The sequence below is a fragment of the Cyanistes caeruleus genome, chromosome 3 (assembly GCF_971803275.1).
Source record: "Cyanistes caeruleus chromosome 3, bCyaCae1.hap1.1, whole genome shotgun sequence".
In the NCBI taxonomy this organism is placed as follows: domain Eukaryota; kingdom Metazoa; phylum Chordata; class Aves; order Passeriformes; family Paridae; genus Cyanistes; species Cyanistes caeruleus.
This window is the reverse complement of record NC_141703.1, coordinates 60,467,845-60,484,219: the sequence shown is the minus strand read 5'-3', so window position 1 is coordinate 60,484,219 and position 16,375 is coordinate 60,467,845. Positions and strand designations below refer to the sequence as shown.

General features: G+C 45.9%; 2 long non-coding RNA genes across 3 annotated transcripts; one reads left to right on the top strand and one right to left on the bottom strand.

Moving 5' to 3' along the window:
* Positions 1-282: 282 nt before the first annotated feature.
* On the top strand, positions 283-5,393 carry LOC111936475 (uncharacterized). Its single transcript, XR_015284593.1, has 2 exons — positions 283-1,326; positions 1,812-5,393. It is a non-coding gene; the product is annotated as an uncharacterized LOC111936475 (long non-coding RNA).
* LOC111936564 (uncharacterized) lies at positions 4,842-14,812 on the bottom strand. Of its 2 annotated transcripts, none has more exons than XR_002868266.2 (2): positions 14,623-14,812; positions 4,842-8,240 (listed from the first exon to the last, which is right to left on the bottom strand). It is a non-coding gene; the product is annotated as an uncharacterized LOC111936564 (long non-coding RNA). The 2 variants fall into 2 exon arrangements; XR_015284594.1 differs by lacking the exon at positions 14,623-14,812 and adding an exon at positions 10,467-11,202.
* Positions 14,813-16,375: the final 1,563 nt, after the last annotated feature.

Sequence of the window (16,375 nt, the reverse complement as noted above, 5' to 3'; positions counted from 1 at the left end):
TCTGTGCTGGAGAAGGCACACCTTAAAACATCAGGGGCTGTGCTTGAGGTCTTGCAGGAGTACCCCAAAGTGTGTGGCTGTGATAAGCCCAGGAGAGAGCAAATAGACCCCTGGAGGGACTGCAGTCATGGGTAAGGCCATGCTGAAGCAGATTTACTTGCAAAGGGACTGGCTGTGGGTGAGGCCATGCTGGAGCAGGAACATCTCTGAAAGCGTTGTGGCCCATGGAAAAGACCATGCTGAAACTGGTCTACATCAAAGCAGCTGTGGCTGTGGGTAAGTCCATGCCCCAGCATGCAGACCCCCAAAGAGTCTGTGGTTCGTAGGCTTCACTTGGAGCAGGTACACTCCTAAGGGACTGTGGTCTGTGGAGAAGTCCAAGCCAGAGCAGGGAAAGCAGAAGAGTTAACTGCAGTTTTATACCCCATGATCTGCTCCGAATGAACCAGAGGTGGAGCTTGTAATGGAAACATCTCGACGCTGTTGTAATGTGGAATTTGAGCTGTGTATTGTAGGAATTACAACAGCAGGAATCACCCAAACCAGTGGAGGAGCCTTAGAGGAAGCAGTGCAAGTGCAGCAGTGACCTGACCTGACCTGACCTGCCTCTGGTGCCCACTAACTCCACACAGCTCACCACGTCTCCTGTCCTGACCAAAGTCATGGACTAAATGAATTCGAAGGACATTTTGTGGATGTTTGTGGATGCTTGACAGACATTTCACAGGGGTGATCCATAGACTAAGGAAATGATACCTGTGTATTGTATCAGAGGATGGTGACAGTGGTAATGAGGATGTACTGGATTGTATGTGGGACCTGAGCATGATGTAAATAATATGGAATCAGGAATGGAGAATACACTGGTTTGGGCTGGGATAGAGCTAGGATTGGTCATAGGAGCTGGTGTGGGGCTGTAATTTGGTTTTGTGCAGAAAACTGTTGGTAACACAGGGATGTGTTTATTACAGCTGAGCAGAACTGACACAGAGTCAGGGCCCTTTCTGCCTCTCACCCCACCAGAGAGTGGCTGGGAATGTGCAAGGAGCTGGGAGGGGACACAGCCTGGACAGCTGACCCCAGAGGGATATCCTGGACTACATGGTATCATACTCAGCACATAAAGCTGGGGGAAGGAGAAGGAAGGCATGTTCGGAATTATGGAGTCCATCTTCCCAAGTCACCATTACGTGTGATGGAGCCCTGCCTTTGCAGGGATGGCTGAGCACCTGCCTGCCCATGGGAAGTGATGAATGGATTCCCTGTTGTGCTTTGCTTCTGTGCACGGCTTTTGCTTTACCTGTTAAACTGTCTTGTTATCAACCCGTAAGTCTTCTAACTTCTCTGAGTCTCTCTCCTGTCCCAGTGGGGGGGAGTGAGCAAGTGACTGCTGAGGAAAGAGAGAGAAATACTCTTCAATAACATGCCTGGAAACTGTCCAGAGAGCACCCAAATAAAACCTCTCAGCAGCAGGGGAGTAAATGCAGTGCTTTAGAGATGCCTCTCCCTCATTCTCATGGAATAAATCAATGCCTGGGAGGCAGCTTCCTGTGGATCAGCTGCAGAAAGAACCCCACAAGTGTATTTAGGAATTACCACCCATGATTTTTTTTGTAGCTACAAGTCTCAATACAAAGAATTTTAATTATTATTTATTCCTTGCAGGGAGAAATAGCAGCTTGCTGGCTGAGGGCATACTTGTTTGTTTAATATGTGCCATTTGCAAAACCTCTCGTTAAGCATCCTGAGCATGTTAGTAACAGGTCACATCTTACAGATGATGCATTCTCACTTTTTTCCTCTCTCTTTAGGAATATGTTTTTTAACTTCCTGGTGAGTTTTCTGCTGGAGTAAACCTGAAAGAAGTCAGAAATTCAAGGAACTCAGCCCAATTCCAACCTTTGCTGTTCAGTGTTACTTCAGATGCATGAAATTAATTGCAGGATGGTTGCTGGAGGGACCTTCTGAGAAGTCTGGAGTGAACTTGGGCATTTGAAATGTTTGGTGATATTCTGAAAAACTCCTGCCGCTGGGCCAGTCCTTTTCCTGCAATGAGTATGCAGACTCTTCTGACTGCATTTGTTTAGTATGTGCTGAGCTAGGTCAACAAACGGCCTGCTTGACAATCACAGGCAAGGAGTTTCCAGCAGACACTGGCAACTGCCCTCCTCAACTGGGGTCCAATTTCCAACAGGAGCAAAGCCAAGCTCAACAACAAAGTTAAAAGCCAAACCATGAAAAAACTGACTTCCTTACATTGTAAATACATCGGAAAAGGGCAGCAGTTCAAAAGGGAAAACGAGCAAACTCTGATTATTTTCCTTGAAACTGAATCCCAGGGGGTGATTGTCCATTGAGATGCCCCCAGGAGAGTTGTGCTGCGCCAACAAGCAATAGAGTTTGGGTAGGACATGGCCAAGAGGCCTCCAAACTGTTGCACAACAGGAATTTGGGTACAGCGTAACAATTGGCTGAGGAAAGGGAAAACAGTTCTCAAAAACCTTATTCCTCAGCTAAACCAGATTCTCAGGCCATCTTAAAGCTTAATTTTGATTCTTCATCTGTGTTGGGTGGGGGTGGTTTTTCAGTGACGTGTATGTGGTAACACACATTGGATGCAGTTCAAGTCATCGTGAGAAAGTAGCTACAGGCAAAAAATAAAAAAAAAAGTCATAATGCTCTGATTTATAGTCTTGTTGTTTGGGTGCACTGAGAGCTCTGTTCAGGTTCTCCCACTTTGGAGCTCTAAAGGCACTGTAAAATGACAAGAGGTCTTCATCTGGCAAGTGCAAGCTCAGGGCAAACCCACCATAATCTTGGAAGTAACAAAAGGCCAGTGAGTAAAACTTTTCAGCCTTTAAAACCAAAGTCAATAACAAACCTCAATGGCCTTCAGAATGGAAAGCAGATGAAGTTGTTCATCAGGGAGTACTGGGAGCAATGGAGATGAGCTTATTTGTGTATTGTATTACTGTTAGCTGCTTTCCAGTCCGGCATACACTCAGGATCTCTAGGATTTGGAAGCTGGGCATCTGTGCTGAGGTTTCAGACCTCTCCCCCCCACCCAAAACAAAAAAAATCTTAAAAGAATCCACCTGGATTATGCTCTCTGTGGAGGCTGCTGTCAATGGCCACTCTTCCTTCCATTAGTTTTATTACTGAGAACCTCCCCCTTCTGCCTCTTTGCTCCTGCTTTAATTGAAGCTTTGCTAGCAGATAGCCATCAGAAAAGACATCTGCAATTCAATTAGATCTGTGCTTAAACTCCCGATCTCTGTGAAACCGGCTGCTGCCAGAACAGCGTGCCCTCCATGGGCTGGCTCGCTGGGGCTGCAGCCTGCGGTGCTTTGCACTTCCTCCCCCTCCTGCCCTGCTGGCCCTGCTTGCAGGTGCTTCAGACAGGACCTGTTCCCCACAGGAGGCTCGTCGGAGCTCATTTCCTCTTCCTTGAAAAGCGGGAGAGAAGCTGGAAACTTGGCACCATTGAGGAGTGGTGAAACCTGCTTTATAATGTACTGAAATGGTTGCTGCAGAGTGGAATCTTTCTGCCATGGGAGGTAGGATATTAAGGAGCTCTAAAGGTGCTCCAGAGATAACTTACTGCATCTTTTGCATAGACATGAAAGCATTATGAATTTACAGGAGTGTCCATACCAAAAGAAGTTGGACTTTTTTGCTGATTTAATTCAGTCTCTGGTGCTGTAAGTGGCATTGTTCCCTGGTGCCAGCTGCTCCAGGGCCACCATTCCTGCTTGCAATGATCCTGTGAGGTGTCTGAGGTGAGGTCCAAACATTTGAGCACGCCAGGCCACTGAACCCCTGCAAGAAGCAGCTCTTTGGAAATATTTCCATGACCCTAGAGGTAAATATTGGTCTCTAAGTGATGTCAGGCTGGTCCCTGACACAAACCACAACCTTGTTTATAAATACTCCAGAAGGATGTTACAAAGTGCTTCGGTGGTCTTGCTTAAAGCGTTTGTAAGAAGTGATTATAAAGACTTGCAAAATCACAAGTGAAACAAGCCAGAAGGGCTTCTTTGTAGAAAAGATGTAGTTGATGAAAACCCCAGATCTGAAGAGAAATGAAAAGTGAAGGTGAGCATGAAGAGTGGATTTGGTTTGCAGCTCACTGCAAGCTACCCTGCCTTCAGGGAGAAGTGGCCCCCAGTTGATAGAAGGGAAAACTGAATACTTGCCTGGGATGGGAGAAAACCGAATGGGGGTCAGAGCAATGCAGCTGAGTGTAGCAGATGGGTTGGAGTGCTGTACCTGTCTGCCCCTGAGCACAGGGCTTATCAAAGCCTTGGTGAGAAGCCTGCAGCCATGGGCTCTCCATCTGCCTTTCACAATATCGTTCTTAGTTGAATCTTGCAGGGGAAGGCATTAAGTCTAGCAGGGGTCCCTTTCTGTTTTAAAGAGTTGTCAGTGAGGAGGTTTAGGGCTGCTTTTCTACTGGAGCATCCTCAAAGCCTGCGGTGTTTTAACTTGCTCCTGGACAATCTGGGTTTTGGCAGGTGCATGTATGTGCCTAGATCCCCCAGGCCATCCATGCCAAGCCTGTTGGATCAGGAGGTGGAAGGCCTGTAAGACAGGTGATACAGGAGCTTTCAGCTGCCCACCCACCCTGCCCTCCAGGAACTCCTCGTGAGGGTTATGCCCCCAGCCACGGGTGAGGCACATGGGGTGAGGAGAGTGCTGCGCCTCTGCACCCTGTAGCCTAGGGGGAAACACTTCCACTTTCCATAGATCTTCTAATTTCATCTCAGCATGGCTGATCATAGGCAATCTGGAGGTAAAATTAGTATGTGCCACAATTCTCTTTGTGTTTCACTACACTGGTTCAGTGGCAAGCACCCTTTATTTAAAAAAGTTTCTTTTTGGGGATGTGAAAGTACAGGTATCAGTTATTAGTAATTTAGAGAAGAAAACATTATTGCATCAATGCTAAAAATCTAATGTAAATATAAAACACTCTGAGGAAGGCCACAGCAGTTCTCTACACAGTGATGTACATCCCAGGGGGAAGAAAGAATCTTTCCAGCAAAGCCTGGCAGTTTGTGGCTGTTCCAAAGCTCCTGGAAGACCAACCAGTCTAGGGAAAGGTTGAAATGATGCTGTATATTAAAACTCTCAGACATTAATTTTCTTTTCAGAAAAAGAGAAAAGAAAAGCAAACTTTATTTTTGATCTAAATTTTCACAAAACTCTATATATACTTCAGCGTTTGCCAATGAAGCTACTTGCCAACATCAGTACAGAGAATGGATATATCAGCTATCATCTGTGTTAGAAGCAAACCCAGGATAAACCTTCAGTATTGCTAATTTCTGATGACCTTATTGTAATGCCAGATAGATTTGATGTTCCCATTAAAATGTGATTTCCTGAAATAATGCTGCTCCTGTGAGGCTTGTACCTTCTATTAAGAATGAGTCAGCTTCTAGCCTTGGGTTTCTGGGTAAAAGAGCTGAAAATATCAACAAGCTGCAATACAACAAGCTAGAAATCAGGAAACAAATAAAAGAGAAAAAAAATCTAAAATAGTTTTTTAAGATTAAATGACATATTTGGCCTGAAATTTTGGATAGTTTGACAACTCTGAAATTGTGATGCACCAAACTTGTTCTTGTGCTGTGACACTGACACAATCTGCCTTTGGTGTCATGGTGCCCTGCTCCTGCAACAAATTAATTAAGGGTTTGAGGTTAAACAAACACAGGATCCATCTTTCTGTCTCACAAAGAGGGACTGATTTTTTTTTTTTCTATGATGTGTGACAGTTTTGTGATATTTAAGCATATGATAAATTTTTGACCTTAAATACCATTTATCTCTTTCATTCCCAGGGAGCATTTTGTATTCAGTGTGTTTTATCTGGTGACTCATATTATCTGCAAATAATCAAGCTGAAATACTAATTGCTTTTGAAGAGGGAATAAAGGATGACATTGTTCTGGATCATCAAAAGCAATTCAATCTGTTCCTCAAGGCAGGAATAAAGGTTGCAGCTTTGTTTATAAAAACGGGGAAGGCAAGGGGCCACTCTTTCAGCTGTGAAGGTGGGTGAGGAGAAACAGTGTTCAGAGTGGGGTTATAGAATGCTACGGCTCTACTGAGCCTATTCAAAGTAGCGTTTAGTTCCGAGGCAGTGGTGTTCATTCATTCACCCCAAAAGAATCTGTAGGGCTTTTATTATAGCTCCACAACCTGGGCAGTGTTTGGCACCAGCTGCTTTGTAGCAGATTGCTTCCCTGGAGCTCTTGCAGGCTCTGCCCAAGCACCAGGGCTAATGCCCTTCAGTGCCCAGGGGCACGGCCGCCCTACAGCCAGCGGTGTTTCCTCAGTGGCCCCAACAGTGGGGGCAGGTCTGTGCATCCAGACCTCTCCAATGGGATTCCTAAAGCTTAGGCTGTGTTTTGAAGGGTCAAGAGAAAGCACTGACTTGTCTGTTTTCCGGAAACTGCTGGCTAAATCAACGAGACTGAAAAAGAGCAACAGCCATTTCCAGCAAAAATAACCAGTGGCAGTAATGGTCCCATCTCCAGTCTACTACAAATCATCCTTTTAGAACTTCATGAGGAGCATAGCAAAGTTCAGGAGAGTTATTTGAAAAACTGGAATCACAGAATAATAGCATTGTTTCTGGTTGGTTTGCAGCACCTAACCCAAACCTCTCGCCTCCCAGATTCTGGATTTAAGGGCCTGGAGGAGAAGCCATATGAAGAGCAGCTGAAGTCACTTGGTCTGCTTCACCTGGAGGAGGCTGAGGGGAGACCTTTCAGTCTCCAAGCCTCTCGTGAGGGGAAGAGGAGGGGCAGGCACCGATCTCTTCCCTGTGGTGACAGTGACAGGACTGAGGGAATGGGCTGAAGTTGTGTCAGAGCAGGTTTAGGTTGGGCATTAGGAAAAGGCTCTTCACCCAGAGGGTGGTTGGGCACTGGAACAGGCTCCCCAGGGAAGTGGTCACGGCTCCAGCCTGGCAGAGCTCAAGAAGTTTTTGGACAATGCTCTCAGGCACAGGGTGTGACACCTGGGGATGGTGCTGTGCAGGGCCAGGAGCTGGACTCCATGATCCTCAGGGGTTCCTTCCAGCTCAGCATATTCTGAGATTCTGTGAGTAATGATTTACTGCACATTAACATACTTACTGCTGGGTTGAAATGACAAATGTACACAATCCTATGGCTTTTGGTTCTACACAATTTGCTTTCAAAAGATGAGAGGCTGATCTAATTGTTTCTTGAGCAGCCTTCGTTCCACAAATGCTGGAAAATCATTTTCCGGGCTGTGACACCTGATGACCCGAAGCATCAGGGGATGAAAGCAGACCCAGACATGAAGTGACCTGTGCTGGTGCCTATTTGTGCAGCACATACTGACACAGAACCCCGGTGTGCAGCGGCCTGGGCTGTGCTCAGACATGCTCCGTGTGCTGACGCCACACCAGCATGTGGTTGTGCTGGACAAACAACTCGCTGTGCCAAAATGCCCCCAGACTGGAGCTGCCCTGGATCTCCACCTGACCTTTGGTGGTGTGATATGAGTCCTTCAACCCCAGACTGGTTCAAATGCATGCCTGAAATGCATTTATTTGGGAAGCCAATGACTTTCTCCTAGAAGGGTTGGATGCTGTGCCTCCGATGGCACATGCCTGGAACGGGAGATGACCTGCACCACCAGCACAGCAAATGCCATTGCTGCTGAGGATAAGGATACAGGACCATGCTTGGGCAACCCTGAGACTTGTTATCTCCTGACCTGGGATTCATAACATGATTGCAGGGACATAGTAGCATAGATGTAGAGTGACTAAACCCTTAAGGGACCTGGGAAGGTCATGTGCTCCAACTTCTCACTGAAAGCAGGGCTAATTTCAGCATGAAGGCAGATCACTTAGGACTGTGTCTGCATGAGTTTTAGAAACCTCCAAGGACAAAAAAGCCCCCCTAGGGAATCTCTTCCAAAGTTGTTTGGGTTTTTTCCTAGCACTCAATCAGACCTCTCTTTGATGCAACTTTTGTCTTGGCCCGTGAACTTTCTCACCTCATTTATGGTGAAATAATTTGCAACTTGCAGATGAGAAGCACCATTTTTTCCCACTGGTGAGACCTTGTGCATGCTGCTTCCCTTCTACTACCAGTTATCCTGGGTTGCAGACACCTCCTCCAGCTGCCGTGTCCATCAGAGACCATCAATCCTTCCTCAGCTGTGACTGTTCACATGGAAATCTGGGGTAGCTTCTGCCGACAGAGCAGGAGAAAACCTGCTTTTAGGGAGAGGAATAGAGGCTGGTTGGCTTTACCTGCTCCACCTGCAGCTCTCGTGTTCAGGGGCCGCACACTCACACCCAGACTGTCTGTGGTGTCCATGTGCTTGGCATAGGTGACTATGGAAGAGCTCCTCTTCAGAATGCAAATCAAGACTGAAATTACAATGTGCATGGGTTTGTTTGTTTTTCCACAGTGTGTAGCTGCAGTATTTATGTTATTGGAAAGCCATGGGCTCTCTGGAGTCATCCTGCATCCCAGGATAAAAGGCAAACACGTATGGGGGGGCTGGTCAGAACAGTGCATTTGAGAAACAAGGATGAAATAATCCTCAAGCAATTAATTTATTTAGGAATGACAAAAGAGCTAGCAGGTGATTCCTTTGTTCTCTGATGGGGACAGTAATATTTTGTCTATAAAAAGGCTTTTTAAAAAAAGTTTTTAAAGTTGAATCAATCAGAATTTTTTTAGTGAAGTGTTTTTGACAGAAGATTCTGATTGAAATTAAAATAATTACAAAAAAGTAGCCAAAAATAATGCTACAAAATGATCTTAGATGTGTAGAGAGAGAATATAATAGGAATGCTTTCAGTTCATAAGTTGTTCATTTTAAAAAAGCTGGAATTTCACAGTGATACTTTTTAAGTTATATGTTCTGTGGGGTTTTTTAACATCATGGCCGACATGTCATGAAATCATCACAGCGCATAATAACATCTTATCATTTCTAGCTCAGAGTGTTGCCTGTTTGTTGTAGTGAAACAGTTTGGCACCTGATCAAAGTGTCTCCTGCCTGTCTTGTAAAAAAAATAATGTCAAACTTCCATTACAACACAGACAGGAGACACTTTGATCTAAAAAAGAAAGTATGTTAGTATTTACTAAGTGGCAGATGGTTTTAATAGTTTTAAAATGAAACAGAATAAAAAAATAAGGTTTTCCTATATAATATGCAGGACAAATGAAATGCCATGAAATCATATGAAAAAAACCCTAAACTACAGATAAAAGGCAGGAAAGAGCATTTCTTAAGAGAAAGTGACCTTTTTTAAAGGTATTTCCTTTGTCATTTGCTTTTGACCAGGCTGGGTTTGCCAGGCACTGAGTCTGCCCTGCGCTCTGCCGCTGGGATGGGTGCATGGAGCTGGCAGGGCTGTGAGGCTGGAAATGCCTAACTTGGTTAAAAAGAGAGAGGAGGTTGACCCATGGGACAAGGATGACTCCTGCACTGTTGCCATTGGCTTGTTTAATGTCCAAGAAAATATTCCAGATCAGCAAATATGCCTATTCTTGGCACGTACGTTTTTTGAATAAAAATAAAACCCAAAAGAGCTGCCTGATCTGGAGCATAAACTTGAGACAGTTCCCTGTGCTACTTGGGGATCTGTTCTAGGAAACAGTGTGCTGAGCTCCATGTCTGACTCCAGCTAGTTGGGAACCGGGTGCCAGCATCACACCACACCTGTAAGCATATAACAATAACCATTATTATTATTATTGTTATTATTATTATTCCTCAAGCAACAAACAGAATCATATGCTAGTGTGCACACAGTGAACAGCATCCAGAAATAAACACACAGAGTCATCACACAAATGCTCCCCAGCAAGAGCAGAGTGAACTCACCTCAGCTTCAGGCTGGCTTACCAGTACAGTTTAAATCAGTATAAAACAAAAATGTCCTTTTGTGTTGCAGGGCCTTGGTTAGGGAGCTTGATAGAAGCTCAGTGAGGGCACCCCTTCCCCTCTGAGAACTCATCCTGCCCTGCTTTAACTGTTATCCAATAATGTGAACATCACTGCTGATCCTAGGATCATTTAGGTTTGAAAAGACCATCTAGTCCAACCGTAGAGCAACAGCTGAGCTTGCAGCTGCCAGCAGCATGGCTGGCTGGTGGTGGGACATCCCACCGGTGTCCTACCACAGGCTTCCAGCTGCACAGGCATCTGCCAAATGCAAGAGCAGCTGACTGCTGGCCTTCCTGCATCAGACTGTGGCAAGTCCACGAGATGGCCAGGAATGTGTTAGCATTTGTGCCATCAAAACCGGGGTTGTCCAAGCCCCAGGCACAGCTGTGCTGTCAGGAGAGGCAGCTGTGACATGGAATGGCTCTGCTTCCTGACTGTCCCTGAGGGCTTGCCTGAGCCTGTAGCCAGCCCTCCTGTGTGCTGAGATGCTGGGCATCTACCTGCCATACCTGTCTGCAGGATGGAGCCAGCACAGCACGCAGTGTGTCCTGAAAGCTTTTCACTGTGAGATTGTTGGGTGCCAGCAGCTTTCCACTCCGGTGTTCATAGCAGACCTCCACATGCCTGTGGAAAGCAAGGCCATGGCACATAAGGGGTTACTGCAGGAGAAAGCACAGGGAAGAGGAAAGACAGACTTCAAGCCTCGAGTCAGCCAAAAAGCTGAAATTGTAGGAAGCTGCACTGAAAAGATTAAAAAAAAATAAAGAAAAGAAAGGGAGATTTGAATGGATCCAAGCCTGCTGAGCTGTATAAAGGAGAAAAACAGCGCCGGCATAAAACTGTTCCAGCTGCTTTCCACAGACCCGGCACAGCAAATTTGTCACAGGAAGTAAAGCAGAGAAAGGGAGTGAAATGGGTCAAGGCAAAGAGGGCACATGGAGGGATGGATGCTTTCTACCTCTGGCAAGGCCAGAGCACTGAGCTCAGCCCTGCATGTGGGCTTATGAGCAGCACCGGATTTTGGGTGCCCTTGGAGAGGCACAGCAGGCATGTAGATGGGGAAATGTCCCCTGGGACTGGCAAAAGCAATTGTGTCACCTTCTGCCCCCAGACACTCAGGGTGAAGCAGGGAGAAGAGTGAGCACTGCCTGCAAGATCTGTCAATCCCTCCCTCCGCGCAGCAGGTGAATCAGGGGGAACACACACAAAAAAAACAAAAAAAAAAACAACAAAAAACCCTAAAAAAAACAACAACAAAAAACCAAAAAAAAAAAAAGGAAAGCGAGGAAAGCCACTCAGTGTAGGAGATGAAGTTGTCATGAAGAAGATGCCTTTCAGGTGTGACATGGTGTGTCAAGAGTGTCCAGGGGGGAAGGTTTACCACTCGTGTCTGGTGGGAAGACAATACCATCAAGTCCTGCAATCAAACAGCCCTTCCAGAGGCTGAAATGTTAATGGTTAATGACTCAAAACAATGGCCCATTTGTGGAGGCGGCTGGGTGCTTTGCACCCCCCCGAGGGAGAGGAGGTGAGTTTTTGGGTGTGTAATGGCAAACCTCTGCTCTGCATAAGCCAGAGGGGCTGAACAATCACCAAACAATCACCAAAGCCAAACATCTTTGAGGCTGATAAGAGGCACATCCAATTGTCCTTACACAACTCACCCAGTTGCAAAACTGCCCCCACAGCTCCTCCTGGGAAAGGTCCTGAGGGTTTTCATCCCTCCTGATGGGACATTCCTGGCTCAACTGCGCTGATGCGAGAGGCAGCTGTCATGTCTTAGAAGGTGTCACAAACCATCAAAGACCCCCAAAGTGCCCCCAGACTCATTTCTGAGGCTTTCCACCAGAGGACTGAAAGCTCTCCATGAGGGGAGCCACCAGGGAGTTCCCACCGGGCCTGAGTCTATTTGAACACATCGGACTCTGTGTTTTATGGGTTTTTTTCCTCACCCCCAACAGATCAAGGCTGTGATCATCACTTTGATCCAGGGACACTAAATTGCAACAATCAAGTATTGCCGTGAGATCCATGGGTGGTGATGCGTTTCTACTCTTACTTTTTCTTCCTCTTTCTTTCTTTTCCCTTAACCATTTTCCTGAGTGAGTGATATTTTTATGCTTTCATATTGCCATATTACTGTAGATAACAACAGTAACCAAAACGGCCACATACCTGCTTTCCATTGCAACCAAACTGTTCCAAAATAAACCCTAGGTGTATATATATATATATATATATATATATATATATATTTATAAACAGTGATCATCCAATGTCCTTTCACTAATCTGCCCCAAGGGATCTGTAAACAAGATCCTGGTTTCCCCTCACCTTTTGGGACTGGGTGTAACAGGCCCCTGTCGGATGGGATCCTGGGGCTGTGAACCCAGGGGGATGGGATGGGGTTACCAGCAAAGAGGATGTTGGGTGAAATGGTGTGGAAAAAAGCACTGGGAAGGGAAATGATGGCTGGGAAAGAAAGCTACAAGAAAGCTGGAGAGGAATTTTTTATATGGATATGTAGTGATAGGATGAGGGGCAAAGGCTTTAAACTGAGAGTGGGTTTATTTTAGGTATTAGGAAGAAATTATTTCCTGTGAGGGTGGTGAGGCACTGGCACAGGCTCCCCAGAGAAGCTGTGGATGCCCCATCCCTGGAAGTGTTCAAGGCCAGGTCGGACAGGCCCTGAGAAACCTGATCTAGTGAAAGTGTCCCTGCCCATGGCAGGGAGGTTGGAATGAAGTGATCTTTAAAAGCCCCTTCCAACCCAAACCATGCTATCATTCTATGAAAAAGGGTTTGTAGGTAAAACAGCCAATCTCAGATGCAATGTGTGTTTTTCACCTCTGGTACTTAGAAAAGGCCTGTAAGAACCACCTCTAATACATAAAGGACACAGGCCTGTGCATAAAACCTCTGGGGTCACTTAGGGTCCTCCCTGGGAAGAAGTGAGCAGGAAGAGGATGGGAAATCACTTTCAGTGACGTATACCAACAGAAACAAAAGCAAGCTGTTGCTCTGCTCTTGAAGGTGGCCGGTTAGGAGCAATGGCTTGAAGCTGATGGAGGAGCAGGGCTCAGGTTAGACTTTGAGATAGGGGCTGAGCAGTGAGAAGTCACCCACTGTGGTGAAGCTTCCTGGACTTACATTGAGTTTGACAAGTGATTCAGAAATGGCTTCTGCCAGCAGGAAATGTTTGTCTAAACCCAGCTCCCCCAACCATCTTATTCAAGAAGAAAGTTGAAATTTCTGAGAGTCAGCACTAAACCTATGTCATTATCAGTGCTGTGTTTTCAAGATGGGTCTTTAGATAATGACACTAATTCTGTTTTTCAAACAAAATTTCTGTGTGATTTGCTGGAGGCTGTGCGCAAATAATGAGCATCCCTCAGAGTTCGATACTGCAAATGTTTTTTGCTTAGAAATCAATCTGTTGATTGAGGAGGTCATTTAGTGCTATAAAAATTGTGTTGTCTCCCAAATCCAGCCATGAGTTTAGGAGAGGAGGCTGCCTAGTCAGATGTGTGCTGTTGACTTGGTCTTGGTCAGAACACGCTTGAGCTCCTGTGCTCACTGCTTCCCCCACTGCTTCCTCCTCCTCCTCCTCGGCATCCCAGGGCTTCAGGTGCTCTGGGCCCGACTTTGATTTCCTACAGGGCTGGTTCAGTGTGATGAACATGCAGACAGAGAGCACAGGAGGCCACTTTGTGCTGTCTGCCCGAGGATCCTTGAAGGTTCCTTCAGCTCTGAGTCTGGGCACCTCGTTGTGACATGGAGCAATAATTTGGAGATAATGATAGCTTAAGACACATGTATAAGAAGCTGTTTTTATAATGGGTTTTTAAAATAATTTCCCTCTTAGTTAAATGTCACAGGATCAAAAAGCCCCAGCAGTCCAAGTATGGCTGTTCTTAAAGCTCAGGACTAAGCACCAATCTCAGCTTGGCCAGACTTTGCTGAACCCTTGCAAGGGGAAAGCCTTACACAGTGATTTGTACCAGCACACCTGTATAGAAACATCATGATGGGATACATCCAGTGTGATCACTGGAACGTGTAAAACATGCCTTTGAAAGCAATTCAAAGTTTGTGGAAGCTTGAGTGGGTCAGAAAGGCCTCCAGGTACCAGCAGAGCACAGCACAGCTCAGGGACCAGATGCTCCAGCCCCCAAACCCCACATCCCTGTCAGAAAAGGTGGCCCAGTTATCCCTATTAGATGTCTCTAATGAGCTTGTAACCTAAAACTATAAATACAGGAGCAGATTTTGTCACCGGGGCTCACCCAAAAGTCTTCCCTTGAGAGTGATTAAAGCTATTGCAGATGGCAGCAGTGACAGTCACTGCCCTCCCAACACTGGATAACAGCCTTTGGGAGAACAGCCCACCCAACCCCTGCACCGCTGCCCCAGGACTCCACGTACCGAGCAAAACTCCCACCAGCTTCCATGTCCAAACATGTTCTCTGTCAAGACTTAGCAGCCATTAAATAGTGAAGGCCGAAAGTTTGGGGAGGAAAGGCAGCAAAACAAACTTTATTGCTATTTCCAGAGCTGTTTCCTAAGGCACAAACACAAGTTTCAGGGGGAACCATGCCAGGCTGGTGACTGCTTTCCACCTTCCTGCTTTCCCTCGGTTCCCACCCTTCAGAAGCATGTTCCTACCTGGTCTGCAGACAAAAAAACCCAACGAGAGCCGGCAGCTGGATCCTACTGGGGACTTCTCCCGTGGCTTCAAAAATATGGGTGGGGAGAGGGGAAAAAGGAGTTTTCGGTTGTTACTGCTTTGCTCTTTTGCTCTGCTAGCTCATGTAAAAACAGATGCAGAGAGACAAGATAAGGAACTCTGTGGTTTCATCTTGTAACCTCAAACAGCAAACACTCCTCAAAAACAGTTTACTATGTGGTCACGTTGCTTCAAAGAAAGGATAAGAAGCCCAACTGAAAAAAACCCACAATATAGTAATTGAAAAATAATATTTAGTCACAGAGGAGCTATAAATAAAATAGGAGATGCCCTGAGATCTGAAAGCCTCAACAACTGAATAGCATCTCTCCCTCCAGAGGTTTCTTCTTTTCTTTTCCTCTTGTAGAGATGCTTCAGTTGCTATTGATACAGGCACCTCCTCCCATCAACCGGCTAAATGGTTTGCCCACCCCCCTCAAGCCCCATTAAAATAGATGCTTTTCAGCATGTGCCAGGAATAGCCTTATGTGAAATGTGCTAAAATGTTGCAACTTCTATTTGGTTTATTTTGAGTGAGTACATTGAGACAGGGCTCTGAGGCTGGAGACAAACGTGGAAAGGAGAAGTTCATTAATTTATAGTAATTTTGAACTGCTGAGTTTTATTTTCAAGTGTATTGCTAGCATGGCACTGCAGAACAGGTTGAAGATTTAAAAAAGAAAAACAAAAAAAAACCAAACCCAAAATATTAAATACCAATGTGTTAACTACAGCACTTGCAGCTTCACAGAAAAAAACAGATGTTCTCTAAATGCAGATGTTGCCAGGACTGAAATAACAGCTGGCATATACTGATAATTACTAATTGGAGTCGTTCAGTGGGTAGAGCTTAACAGCGGCAGAGTAAAGGCTGACTAACAGACAGACTCCTTCCTCCAGCTCCAGAAACTATCTGAATTTCTACTTTGGCGTCCCTTTCTTCTTTCTTCTTCCTTTTCCTTGCCACTTTTAATTGCAGCTTCCTCAGTGCCTTCCAGGAGCCTCTGTTTCCTCTCCCCCTGCCCAGGTACCCACGCCGTGGAGGCAGGTCCTGGGGCAGCTGCCAAAGCCACCCCGTCCCCAGGGCAGCGGCTGAGCAGGGAAGGAGGTTCAGGGCAATCAGCCTGAGGGGTGTCACCCACGTTGTCCCACCGAGGACAATACCTCTGCTTGATGCCAAGCATGGAAACTGAGCTTCAAACACAATTTTGGTGCAGGGAGTGCGAAGTCCCACTAACCAGCACAGGGCAACTCAGCAGGAACATCACCTTAACGCCAGGGGGTGAGACCTGGAGCTGCCGTGGGGCTGTGGGCAGCAATGGAGAATCCCAGGCTGTTTATGCTGTGGTAGCTCCTGCTGTTAGTCATGGGCACTTTGAGCAAAAATGGTGCCTCACACATCAACAAGCAGCAGAAGCGAAAAACAGACTGACTTGATTTAAAGTAAACATGAGAAAAACAAATCCACCCAAACCCTCACGTTGTGTTATCAGAAAGGTACCAGGCTGTAGGAATGCTGTGGGTTTAACTAGCTTATAATAGCTGATTTTGAGTTGCCCTTTTTTTTTTTGTAAGAAAAGCAAATCAACCAGTTTTTCCTATGGACTGGAAAATGCCAAGAGCTGTAATATATTGATTTTAAAGTTTGTCTTCAGAGATGTGAGGATGATTCAACAGTAAAGCTGGATTGTG